The sequence below is a fragment of the Nothobranchius furzeri genome, chromosome 3 (assembly GCF_043380555.1).
Source record: "Nothobranchius furzeri strain GRZ-AD chromosome 3, NfurGRZ-RIMD1, whole genome shotgun sequence".
NCBI lineage: Eukaryota > Metazoa > Chordata > Actinopteri > Cyprinodontiformes > Nothobranchiidae > Nothobranchius > Nothobranchius furzeri.
In genome coordinates, this window is record NC_091743.1 from 71680852 (window position 1) to 71694947 (window position 14096).

General features: G+C 46.0%; 1 long non-coding RNA gene across 1 annotated transcript; it reads right to left on the reverse strand.

Moving 5' to 3' along the window:
* Positions 1-1432: 1432 nt before the first annotated feature.
* On the reverse strand, positions 1433-6491 carry LOC139068996 (uncharacterized). Its single transcript, XR_011520227.1, has 2 exons — positions 6223-6491; positions 1433-2118 (listed from the first exon to the last, which is right to left on the reverse strand). It is a non-coding gene; the product is annotated as an uncharacterized lncRNA (long non-coding RNA).
* Positions 6492-14096: the final 7605 nt, after the last annotated feature.

Sequence of the window (14096 nt, forward strand, 5' to 3'; positions counted from 1 at the left end):
TTAACCTTTTGCCCAGATTCAGTCTCCAGATCAAAGAGGGTGTGTTTCTGAGATTCTTGGCAACATCTCTCAAACTTGTCAGCCCGATTGGCTGGCCAAACCATAATATCGATTACTTAAAACTAGATGGCTTTGAGTAATTTGTCAGTTCGAAAGCAAGCTTCAGACCGGCCATCTTTAGCAAACCTCTTTAACCAGCAAGGATTTTAACACGTCGTCAAAACCTTCTTGAACCTTTTACGCACCTGCGAGCTGATAAGTTTCCTGCAGAACAAAGCTGATATTGCAAAACTCCTTCAGTTATTTTTAAGACACAACCAGTTTCATCAGTCGTTGTGACCCGGAGACATCTCAGGACCGACCTGGTCGCACTAAGTTTTCTCTGCCCATCTCGTGCTTGGGGTCATCACTCCTCCTGACATCTCGGATCCAGACGGGGGTCTCCAGAACAGGTGAGGTAGACACTTCAGACAGATTGCGTCTTTATGTTTTTAATAAGAAAACTTAGCTTATTTGCAAACCAAAATCTTTTAAATCCAGGACTCTGCTCTCTGAGATACGGAGATTCTGATTACATTATATTTACACATAAGTCCCAGACACCATCCTTTAGTTCGCATCCACTCACTGTAAATAGTAGTTTAAACAATTTGTCAAGTCCTAATTATAAAATAAATTCTTAATTTTTTTTAAACCTGACTGTTTCTTGAATCAAAGCGAAGTGTGTACGATTCCCTAATGAATAAAAGAATCCTAGAATCTTCTGACTAATACAAATAAAGACCAGGCAAGGTGATATTCTATATTTAAATAAGAGTATCACAGCTTCTTGGTCTCAAGTAGTTAAAATATACATACTGATATAAGTATCCAGTTTATCTAACACTACAATTACAGTAAATAGATTATGACTGTGTCTGGGAGTAAAGCATCAAAGCATTGCTTACTGGAATTATCAAAAACTTAAATTTATTCTGCTTAAATCAACATATTTACAGCCTCACATAAAAAAAACATTCATTTCTTTCTCTTGTTCCTAATTGTTTCTGATGCTTTTTATACAAGAATGTATAAAATACTGCTAAAGCAGAAACTAAATCAAATATTCCATTCACATTAGTCATTCAAATTGTTATTTAAGTAAATCAAATTCTCAAATGTATTTATTTCATTTAATTTTAATTATTTTTCTTTGTTTTTAAATAAAAAATCTAATCAAAAATCGACACAGCTGAAAATTTGAAAACAATTGAATTAAATATTTCAGCATTCGAAAAGGCGTTGGATGAAGTTAAACACTTTTAATTCAAAACTAATCCGACCATTAAAACTAAAGATGGATTAAATTAGATGCAGAATGTTCACAACAATTCATCAAGAGTCAAACACGTTATTCAGTACATAAGATAATAGAAAATAAATCAGAATCAACTAAAAGCATACAGAGCTTTAATCTTTTATTTAAATCTCCAATGTTTTGACATTTTCCATGTACACAGGCATTCCATATGTAGAGATGCCACACATGCTCAATACCACAACCTCCAGACCGCTGCAGCATCTACCAGATGATCTGCTCCACAGGCATTACGGCTGAGTAACAACATGGTGGAGTAGGAATCTGAAAAATGTTGGCAAAAGGTTGAACTTTTCTCCAAAGCTTTGTTTGCACCTGCACACAATCTTTCATGAAGCTTCCACTCAGCCCAACTAGGCAGCCTGGATAACTGGACATGCCGCAATGCTGCCATCTTCTGGCGCTTTGAGGAGTTGTATTGTGCAGCTGATTGTCCCTCCACATTCTAACCGATTTCAAATGGTGCTAGACATGATGGAACCTCTGAACACCACACGAAAACGGTCAGCCTTGGTGGAGGGGGTCAAAGGGTCAGAAGAACGGGCTCCAACGCTGGGTTACTGTAAAATGGTGAAGACCTCCATCGTCGTCATCAATCTGAAAACAGTGTTTCCAAATGACGAACATCAGTCCAGAGGTTTGTTCCTGCTCAGGGACACCGATTTCAAATGGTGCTAGATGGAACTTTAGACTCTAAGACACCATCTGAAACCAGTTCCCTGGGCAAGATGGCTTCAGGACATCCGGAGCGCCACCCAAATCTGAAAACAAAAGTGTAATCAGTGTTGAATGTGATTTCTGACTCATTGGTGCTACAAACACAAAATCTTTATGCAAGACTTTCTGAGCAGATGCAGCAGTTCCACCTGCCCCCTAACATAAAGTAGAAACTCGGCTCAGCAGCTTGAACTGGACGTGAATCAGATGCTGGAGATCTCAGGAAGAAAAGATCTAGACTAGCAACGAATCATACTGTGGAAAAACAGATCTGAGGAGCTCTCTGCAGACTCCTTCGTAGGGCATGATAAGGTACTGTCGTCTCCAGGGTCTGCCTCGGGCATGCGGTCCTAATCTGCATCCATATGGAGTCGGCTCAGGGGCAAGATAGTAAAAAGCGGTCCTGAAAATGGTGAAACTTCATTAGCACGATCCCAGTTGTTCCGCTGAAGTCACATACGCTGCACAGGAAGTCTTCAGGGAACTCATCTGTGTACGTCTCTGTCACGGTTGCTTCTCTTACTCTTCATGAAAACCAAGTTGTTTAATATAAAACTCACTGGGTTCTATTTCTTTAAATGTTTAGTACTAGATGTTATGGTGTTCTCGTCTTGTTGATGGGAAAAAAAGTGAGAATGCAAAACCTTCCAATCATTATTTCTATTTTGACTTGTGAAGCTAAAATCATTTGCACATAGTGGCCATGTTTAAAGCCCTGAGTCAAATTAGAGCTCAGCAATGGATACGCTGTTTTAAAGACTAAACAGAAAAACATTAAAATATCCCCAATTCCCAAAGAATATGACTCTGTTTACATAAACGTAGCATCAGCTTCTGGAGTACCGCACCTCACAAATCCACCTTTTTTTATGTTTTGATGACCCCGGTAACGTTTAGAATTGGGAGCCTCTCTTCACCTCCCTTGTCCTGTTTATTCTAAGCCCTTTCCACCGTCTGCTGTGCATATAGAGGCTGCTTACTGCGACGAAGCAGGATTTTTTCCAGCCAAGTCACCTGACCATTAACTGCTTGTTAAAGGCACATCAGCCCCTTTTAAACTCAAAACAAAACAAAGTTACGCAACCACTGCTTTCCTTCTGAGCCATGTCGAGCTGCACGCGGAGTCTGCGTTTGACAGAAAACCTGATGATGAGACATATTGGAGGATTGTATTTGTTTGTAATTCAGTTTAAAATTATTTGAGGCTCATTAGAGGCGTTTGTGCCACATTGCGTGTGACAGAGAGTGGGTGGGGCTTTGGGTGCACATGGAAACGAGGTAGGTGGTTAATCCTCTTACAGATTATAGGTCCTAATTTATCAGGAGTGAGGGAAGTAACCATATGAAGCTAATGTGTTTTTAGATCACCTCCTGACAATAAGAAAAGCAGCATGACTCGGTGTGTGTGTGTGTGTGTGTGTGTGTGTGTGTGTGTGTTTGTGTGTGTGTGTGTGTGTGTGTGTGTGTGTGTGTGTGTGTGTGTGTGTGTGTGTGTGTGTGTGTGTGTGTGTGTGTGTGTGTGTGTGTGTGTGTGTGTGTGTCTGGGTCAGTGAAAAACCTTCGCCGCTCTTGATGTCAGCTGCTTTTGATGTGACGCCATAAAGTTTGTAGGGTAATAAAAGGTTTACATGATACGACGGCACCGATCTGTCCTAAAAGTACAGTGTGTTTGGATCATAAAAGAAGAATAGCTTGGATATCCTCTCCTCGGGGCCGTGGATTGGGAAATTTTTGGAGAGCCCTAAAATGTTCGGATGAGTCTGACACTTTGTTTGCTCGATCTGATGCACAATGGGGGGGGGGGATGAACGCCTCCGACGGAGGAGTTGATTTACACTTTGTCACGCTCTTTTGGCTTCTACTCCGCCTGTAGGGAAATATCAGATGTCTTGCAGATAACGAAAGTGGCGCAATGAGTTAAACTCGCTGCTGTGGGGCATCTTCAGAGAGCCAAATGAGCTTCCAGTTTCTGAGAGCACCTGGTTGAGTATGAGTGTGAACTTTGAGGCGGCAAAATAACATAAATTTGTGTACATAAACACACTAAAAACATCAAGTAGTCACAGTAAAGAGGTCACCTCTGAGTTATGTCACAAACACTGCACTGTTCCCCTCTCCTGTAGCACATCGAGGATCTTTCTATGAACAAATGCTGCCTCACACTTGTCTATTAATACATCATCATGTAGCAAGGCTAGCAGTGCTCCGAGTTTAATTTTAGCACTGTCATCTTTTGCCTCGGTGCCACTTCCCATTCTATAATCTGAGCGTGACAGGGATCTGATTTAAAAGGCAGTGGGTTGCTCGCCATTTTCTCTGATGGTTTAATGTGGGCTACAGGTAGCACTGGCCTCTTGCTGTAAACACATTCCTCATCGCTTCTCTTTTAGGATGAAAAAGAACCTGTTAGTTTGAAAACGTGGAATTTTTTTGCGTTCGAGGCTACAGGGAGAAAAGTGGACAGAGCTGGGTTAAATGGCTTCATTTGTTGGACTGGAGAGACGGCACATCTCCCTAAAAGAATAACAAAATAACTATCGAGGTCACGCTTCCTTCTTTGTGAAAGTGGGTCACTTGATCCACCGTTCAGCCTCAGAACTCCTGGTAAACATCATGACTGCACTGAAAAACGGTCTCCACGATCTCTAAAGCAAATCCTGACACAGCCTGGCAGGCCAACACGTCTAATGCATGGAATGTAATCTAGAATAAAAGCACACAAGCACAGGTGGACAGGCCACCTTGCTGATTTCCTGGAAGTTTTTCCATCCGTGTTTGTCTCAAAGCTGCCGTAATAACATTCCCTCAGGAGTCAAGTTTCTATTCAGAACACATAACTGAACTTCTAGCTGCAATCCCAGCCCCTCCTCTCTTGGCCTCTCTCCTTACATTTGCACAGTGGTTGAACAACTCCTGAGCTCTACTGGTGATTCACCTAATGACCGACCAGATCCCCAAGACAGGATGGAGTTAGCTCCTCTCATGTGTCTCATTCTCACCTCAAACATCCCGAGAGGTGATGAGGAGCTTCACTTCCTGTCTGATTTTGGCAGCTAAGCAGCAGAAGGCACTGCACCTCCCTGCATGGCAGCTATAGGAAAACTGGTAGGATGCTGGGATTATGAAAGTGACATCACAGCAGTCCTGCTGCCTCGCAAACTCGCAGTGACAAATTGGCTTTTTAAGCAGCACAAATCGTGTAAAACCTACATGTTTACATTTATCTATCATCAGGAAGTGTTAAAATAAACCTAAAGGATAAAAAAGTTTATGTCAACATCCTCCTACTGCAGTTGTTTTGGAGCGTGTGACCCAACAGCGCCCCCTGTGTTCGGGAAACAGCTTGTTTTGAACATATCAAGTGCGCACTAAGAAGCCAGATCGCTATTTCGGACTCCAGGGATCTGTGACGCAGCAAGGGGTGTTTGACACCTGAAACAGAAATATAGCTGCGTCACAACTGTGATGCTCCATTAAAGCTTAAGATTGATCTCGGAAATCTGCGCAATGCTCAAACTCCGCGTCTATTATTCAGGGGTTTTCTTGTATTACGTGAATAAAAAACAAACTAGATAACGCGCACTCAGGACCTTTGGGTGGTAAATGATCAATCCAATATCCACTGCGTAACACCGTCCTCTCCCACAACAGGATTACGCACTATCCATCTCGTGCGCAGCATCCTATTCCGAGCTGTTCCTGACACGCCATCCCCGCCGATTCCACGTTTTTGTTTACATCCTCGTTTAATCATCTAAAGCTGACGCCAGACAAGTTTGGGAGCTGAAAACGAGGCTGTCACGCCGTCGCAGGGTGCTCCATCCATCGCAGTGGAAATTCCCACTGGATTCCGTGTGGCTTGTCGGACTTCGCGCTGACGCAGTTTTATTTACCTGTTGTCACGTCGCTGATGAAACACTGGAGCTTTCAGGAAAAGTGTTGGCACGCGTTTTCACCAACAAACAGCCGCGCTCTCCGTGGAAAGGCGATGCTTTTATTTCCCTTCATTAATCTTTAAGCCACACTTTCACGCGCCTTTCTTACCTTTCTCATCCTGCACTTCGGTGGTTGAGAATTACGTAGTGCTATTCTCTACGCCACATACGCAGTTATGTCCCTCTGCCCGCGTAGTAACATCAATAACTTACGTGTTTTGCTCAAGGCTGTTCCCCTCCTGGGCCGAGGAAGTGTCGGCTCTTTCCCATGGCCGGATGCGCTCGCGCCCGGCCAGCGCTGAGCTGCGGAGTCCTCCTGACTCCCGTTTCGGCATTTTCTGTCGCTGTTATCAACCCCGGAGCGCACGTTTGTTTCTGTGTATCCCTGACGATTTTCCATAGCGCAACACGGAGTCCACGCCCCTGACACTCCCCCGGCCGCTGATTGGCCGAGCGCTCGGAGAGCGTTTCCTCATCGCCACAATCACATGTGGCTGACGCATGTTTACAAACATCGGGTGAAATCACATGGTAATAAGCATAGGCGTTCTTTTACCGTAAACCACCTCCCTTCGACGCAACGGCCTGATGTCGTGCACGAGGTTGTTTTTCTAACCCTACACTGAAAAGAAACACACACACACACACACACACACACACACACACACACACACACACACACACACACACACACACACACGCACGCACGCACGCACGCACGCACACACACACACACAAAGAAAATTGCGACATTAATTCTTATTTTTTCCTTTATACTGATCTTATCGAGCTGTGACTTCAGTCCAAAACGCTGCATTCTTCTTTTGTGTGTTTAGTTGTGGAAAAACAAGTTTATTCCGTCCTACATGATCATAATAACCTTGCGTTTCAAACATTCCAATTTATTAATCCTGATCAGCCCCAGTCTGATGGCAGTTTCTTTTTTAAGCCGTTCTGCTTTAATCAGACCTGTAAAAGGTCAAAACCCAATGTAGCTGGATTCAAAGTGTGTTTATATTTAACAAGCATTTAATTATTTTGTTAGTTATTTTTCCTGAGCCCATGTGAAAAAGTTGTACCATAAACTTACCTGTTTGAATAGCTAATATTTCCATTATCAGCTGATATCAAGCAATGGTAGACATTTTGTTTCATTATCTTAGATGTGTTTTAATTCTTGGAGCGTTTTCTGGCCTGAACCTTTTATTACTTTTATATTCTGGTTGCATTAACCAAGTGAGGTTTGTAGTAACACGGATGTTGATCTGGCTTCTTTTCTATTTAAATCTCTTTAGAATTGAGTGAGATTAGCTGCTTCTTTAGATCTTTTAGCATACTACATGTTATTGTGTTTGAAGATGTCAGAAATATTCTACTGATGCTTTTCATTCTACATGTTTGGTCTGGTAGTGGCGTGGCTAATGAAATGGAACTCAGCTTTCCAAATCATTTAAATAATTCTTTATAAAGATTTATTTGTATTTTTCAAATTGGGCCAGGTTGGTTGGTTATCTAGGAATTATTTACCCTACGTTAGTTAAATCGTCATTTGAAGACTCCTCGTATTTACTCAGATTATATTTGTGTTTTTTGGCTAATCTGAAGCTCATGATTAAAAAAGAAGACCTCTGTAAGGGGGAATACTTAATCACAGCAGCACTGAACTGTTGCCTTAATCATCAGATTCAGATCAGATTCAGATTTCAGATTTATTGGCCAAGTAAAATTACATTTACAAGGAATTTGTCTTCGGTAGATGTTCGCTCTCTAAAACATACAACAACCATAATAAATGAGAATAAAAATACCTAAAAACACATAAGAACATGTATACCCACACACATGTTCATTTACGCACACACCTGTATACATATATACATACCCACACACACACACACACACACACACACACACACACACACACACACACACACACACACACACACACACACACACACACACACACACATATCCATAAGCATACTGATTAAGTATTAAAAAACTATAGTAAAAGGATGGTAAAAGAATCTACAGATTCAGGAGAGAAATGGCTGAAGGAAAGAAACTGTTCTTGTGTCTGGTAGTTTTTGTGTACAGTGATCTATAGCGTCTGCCAGATGGGAGGAGATGGAAGAGAGTAGATGCAGGATGTGTGGCATCTTGGACAATATTCACTGCCTTTTTCCTGATCCTGCTGATGTACAGTTCCTGGACAGAGGGCAGTTGGGCACCAATGATTTTTCCTGCTGTTTTAATAATACGCTGTAGTCTGCATTTGTCCATTTTTGTGGCTGACCCAAACCAGACAGTGATGGATGAGCAAAGTATGGATTCGACTGCAGCAGTGTAGAAGATGATCAGCAGCTCTTGTGGTAGGCCGTACTTCCTTAGTTGCCGTAAGAAATACATCCTCTGCTGAGCCTTTTTGAGGATGGAGTTGATGTTTGTTTCCCACTTCAGATCCCTGGAAATGATAGTTCCCAAGAACTTGAATGAGTCCACCATTGACACTGGGCTGTTGGATATTGTGAGGGGGGGCAGCACTGTGGGAAGCTTCCTAAAATCCACGACCATCTCCACAGTCTTAAGGGTGTTAAGCTCAAGATTGTGCTGACTACACCAGACCACCAGCCTCTCAACTTCTCGCTGATAAGCAGACTCATCACCATCCTGGACGAGCCCAATGACAGTGGTGTCATCTGCAAATTTCAGGATTTTTACAGCTGAGTCATTAGAGGTGCAGTCATTGGTGTACAATGAAAAGAGCAGTGGAGAAAGGACACACCCCTGTGGTGTACCGGTGCTGATCAGCCTTGTGCCAGACGTAACATTGTTCAACCGCACATGCTGGCTCCTATTTGTCAGGAAGCTGGAAATCCACTGACACATAGCAGGGGAAACAGTGAGCTGAGAAAGCTTTGAGGTGAGGGTTTCTGGTATAACGGTGTTAAAAGCAGAGCTAAAATCCACAAACAATATCCTTGCGTAGGTCCTTGGTTGATCAAGATGTTCCAGGATGAAGTGCAGCCCCATGTTAATCGCATCATCCACTGACCTGTTTGCCCTATATGCAAACTGCAGGGGATCCAGCTGGTGGCCTGTGGTGCTTTTAAGATGGGACAGCACCAAGCGCTCAAAGGACTTCATGACTACTGATGTCAAAGCCACGGGTCTGCAGTCATTCAATTCGTCATCATAGTGCCATTGCTGGTGCAGAAGGTGGCAGTAACACAACATGATTGTGCTTCTTAAATAAGGACTGAAAACACATGTTTTGCTGGTCAAAGTTGTAATCCGATGTTTTCTTTCTTTCAATTATTTTGTGTCCTTTTTTGCCCAAACGCTGCCAGATAAAAACAGCATCACAAGATTTCTGTAGGTGTTTGTTAGTGTCCATCTCAGATAATCACCAGTAGATGGAGACAAACGTTGCACTTCTACCATGTTGTTGTTCTTTGTGCAGCAAACCTGTTTGTGATTAGTTGCTACACCACCAGCATGCATTTTCTTTTTTTTTTTGGGGGGGGGGGGGGGGGGGGGGGGCGTTGGGGCTAAATCAAAACAACATAGATTCATAAATGAAGCATTAGCCATATTGATAACATACATTTATATAGCACCATCTATCTTCAACCCCCCAAGGCACTTTACATCTAACCACTCTTTCACACTCGCTGATGATGTGGAGCTACATTGTACCTAAATCTGCCCTGGGCGCATCAACAAAGGGGAGGCTACCAAACACTGGCACCACCACCAGCAGACAGGTGGGTTAAGTGTCTTTTCCAAGGACACACCGACTGAAACAGGCTAAGTGGGGTTCAAACATGTGGACATCCATTTATGGGGCGAGCGCTTGTAATTCCTCTCCCATCATCGTCCAATATTTAGCTTTATGCGCAATATGATCACTCCTCCTAGGTATGGAACTTTCCATGTAAAAGGAATACCACTAACCTGGGTCAGTGTGGAATTTCAGTAGGAAAACAACAGACTAACAAAGATTTATTCTTTAAACCTTAAACAGAAGTTAAACTCTTAATATAATTAACTGCTTTACCCACCTTAGAAAGAAAGTAGAAATAAATACGGCATTATTGCCTCTCAGCTGTGATCATTTCAAGCGTTTATCTAAAGCAAGTTACCCTGGCTGAAATATGTAGCCTACAGATTCAGTCTTGTTACCAGAAGAAATATGAATTGTCTTAAATGACATCCTTGTCTTTTTTCCACCATTTGTCAAATCTCATAAGTGCCAACTTACCATACCATACCATACCATACCATACCATACCATACCATACCATACCATACCATACCATGCCATACCATATTTATTTAAAAAGCGCCATTTCAAAATAGCATGGCAGCTAACCAAAGTGCTGTACATAAAAAGCCAAGTGCTTGATCAAGAAACACAATAAGAACAGGCAAAATACATAAGAACAAAGCATAAATAGTCGGAGATAAAAATTCCTACTAACAACAATAAAATAGGAGAACAGTTAACAGCACTATAAAAAATAAAATAATGCGACGAATGATAAAAACATTTGAAATGGTACAAATAAAACGAAATAAAATATGGTGCGAGGTGCCAAAAGTGTGCAACTGAATCATAAAAACGGAATTAAAAACTCAAATCCGGTGCTACATTTTCATGAAAAGTGTCACGGAGGGAAGGCAATACTAAAGAAGTGCGTTTTCAGGGCCGACTTGAAACTGCTAACAGAGGGAGCCAGATGCACACGGAGGGGCAGAGAGTTCCAGAGTTTTGGGGCTGCATAAGAGAAGGCACACTCCCCCCGTGATTTGTACCGAACCTTCAGAACAACAAGCAGCTGATGATCTGCTGACCGAAGGGCACGGGTGGGAACATACGGGGTCAGCAGGTCCGTCAGATAGGATGGGGATGGGCAGTACAAAGCCTTGCAAACATATAACAAGACTTCGTCTTCGTCTTCGTCTTCGTCTTCCTCCGCTTATCCGGGTCCGGGTCGCGGGGGCAGCATCCCAATTAGGGAGCTCCAGGCCGTCCTCTCCCCGGCCTTGTCCACCAGCTCCTCCGGCAGGACCCCAAGGCGTTCCCGGACCAGATTGGAGATGTAACCTCTCCAACGTGTCCTGGGTCGACCTGGGGGCCTTCTGCCGGCAGGACATGCCCGAAACACCTCCCCGGGGAGGCGTCCAGGAGGCATCCTGACCAGATGCCCAAACCACCTCAACTGGCTCCTTTCGATCCGGAGGAGCAGCGGTTCTACTCCGAGTCCCTCCCGAATGTCCGAGCTCCTCACCCTATCTCTAAGGCTGAGCCCGGCCACCCTACGGAGGAAACTCATTTCGGCCGCTTGTATCCGCGATCTCGTTCTTTCGGTCATTACCCAAAGCTCATGACCATAGGTGAGGATTGGGACGTAGATCGACCGGTAAATCGAGAGCCTGGCTTTCTGGCTCAGCTCCCTCTTCCCCACGACAGATCGGCTCAGCGTCCGCATGACTGCAGACGCCGAACCAATCCGCCTGTCGATCTCCCGATCCCTCCTACCCTCACTCGTGAACAAGACCCCGAGATACTTAAACTCCTCCACTTGAGGTAGGACCTCTCCCCCAACCCGGAGGTGGCAAGCCACCCTTTTCCGGTCGAGAACCATGGTCTCAGATTTGGAGGTGCTGATCCTCATCCCAGCCGCTTCACATTCGGCCGCGAACCTACCCAGCAAGAGCTGAAGGTCAGAGCTGGATGAAGCTAGGAGGACCACATCATCCGCAAAAAGCAGAGACGAGATTCTCCTGCCACCAAACTCGACACACTCCACACCACGGCTGCGTCTAGAAATTCTGTCCATAAAAGTGATGAACAGAACCGGTGACAAAGGGCAGCCCTGGCGGAGTCCAACCCTCACTGGGAACAGGTCCGACTTACTACCGGCTATGCGGACCAAACTCACGCTCCTCTGGTAAAGGGACTGAATGGCCCTTAACAGAAAGCCACCCACCCCATACTCCTGGAGCGTCCCCCACAGGGTGCCCCTGGGGACACGGTCATAAGCCTTCTCCAAATCCACAAAGCACATGTGGATTGGTTGGGCAAACTCCCATGCCCCCTCCATCACCCTTGCAAGGGTATAGAGCTGGTCCACAGTTCCACGGCCAGGACGAAAACCACATTGCTCCTCCTCTATCTGAGATTCAACTATCGATCGGACCCTCCTCTCCAGTACCTTGGCGTAAACCTTTCCAGGGAGGCTGAGGAGTGTGATCCCCCTATAGTTGGAACACACCCTCAGGTCACCCTTCTTAAAGATGGGGACCACCACCCCGGTCTGCCACTCCCTAGGAACTGCCCCCGATGACCACGCAATGTTGTAGAGACGTGTCAACCATGACAGCCCTACAACATCCATAGCCTTGAGATACCCAGGACGAACCTCATCCGCCCCCGGGGCTCCGCCGCTGTGTAGTTGTTTGACTACCTCAGCAACTTCTGCCCCCGAGATCGGACAGTCCATCCCCAGGCCTCCCAGCTCTGGTTCCTCCTCGGAATGCGCATTGGTGGGATTGAGGAGCTCCTCAAAGTATTCCTTCCACCGTCCGACTATAGCCTCAGTTGACGTCAGCAGCTCCCCATCCCCACTGTAAACAGTGTGAGCGAGTTGCTGCCTTCCTCTCCTGAGGCGCCGGACAGTTTGCCAGAACCTCTTTGGAGCCGATCGATAGTCTTTCTCCATGGCCTCACCAAACTCCTCCCACGCCCGAGATTTTGCCTCGGCAACTGCCACTGCTGCACCCCGCTTGGCTATCCGGTACCTGTCTGCTGCCTCCGGAGACCCACAGACCAGCCACGCCCTGTAGGCCTCCTTCTTCAGCCTGACGGCTCCCCGAACCTCTGGTGTCCACCAGCGGGTACGGGGGTTGCCACCACGACTGGCACCGGCCACCTTACGACCACAGCTAGCAACAGCCGCCTCGACAATCGCAGAGTGGAACAAGGCCCACTCGGACTCAATGTCCCCCACTGCTCTCGGGACGTGGTCAAAGCTCTGCCGGAGGTGGGAGTTGAAGACCGTCTTGACAGGTTCTTCTGCCAGGCGTTCCCAGCAGACCCTCACTATGCGTTTGGGTCTGCCAGGTCTACGCGGCATGTTCTCTTGCCATCTGATCCAACTCACCACCAGGTGGTGATCAGTTGACAGCTCCGCCCCTCTCTTCACTCGGGTGTCCAAAACATACGGCCGCATGTCAGATGATACGACTACAAAATCTATCATCGACCTGTGACCTAGGCTGCTCTGGTACCAAGTGTACCGGTGGGCATCCTTATGTTCGAACATGGTGTTCGTTATGGCCAAACTGCGGCTTGCACAGAAGTCCAATAACAAAACACCGCTCGAGTTCAGATTAGGTGGGCCGTTCCTCCCAATCACACCCCTCCAGGTCAAGCTGTCATTGCCCACGTGAGCATTGAAGTCCCCCAGCAGGACAATGGAGTCCCCTGATGGAGCACTATCTAGCACTCGTCCCAGGGACTCCAAAAAGGGTGGGTACTCTGAACTGATATTTGGCCCATAAGCACAAACAACAGTCAGGACCCGTTCCCCGACCCGAAGGCGCAAGGAAGCTACCCTCTTGTCCCCCGGGGTAAACCCCAACACACAGGCAGAGAGTCTCGGGGCTAACAAAAAGCCAACCCCAGCCCTCCGCCTCTCACCCGGAGCAACTCCAGCAAAGTAGAGTGTCCAACCCCTCTCCAGGTCTCGGGTTCCAGAGCCAATGCAATGTGTCGAGGTGAGTCCGACTATATCTAGCCGGTACAGCTCAACCTCTGCCACAAGCTCCGGCTCCTTCCCCGCCAGCGAGGTGACGTTCCATGTCCCAAAAACTAGTTTTCTTGTCCGGGGATTGGACCGCCAAGGCTCCCGCCTTGGTCTGCCACCCGATTCACATTGCACCGGACCCTTCATGTTCCTCCTGCGGGTGGTGGGTCCACAGTTGGACGAGCCCATGTATCCGGTTCGGGCTGGGCCCGGCCGGGCCCCATGGGCGAAAGCCCGGCCACCAGGCGCTCGCTCACGGGCCCCAACCCCAGG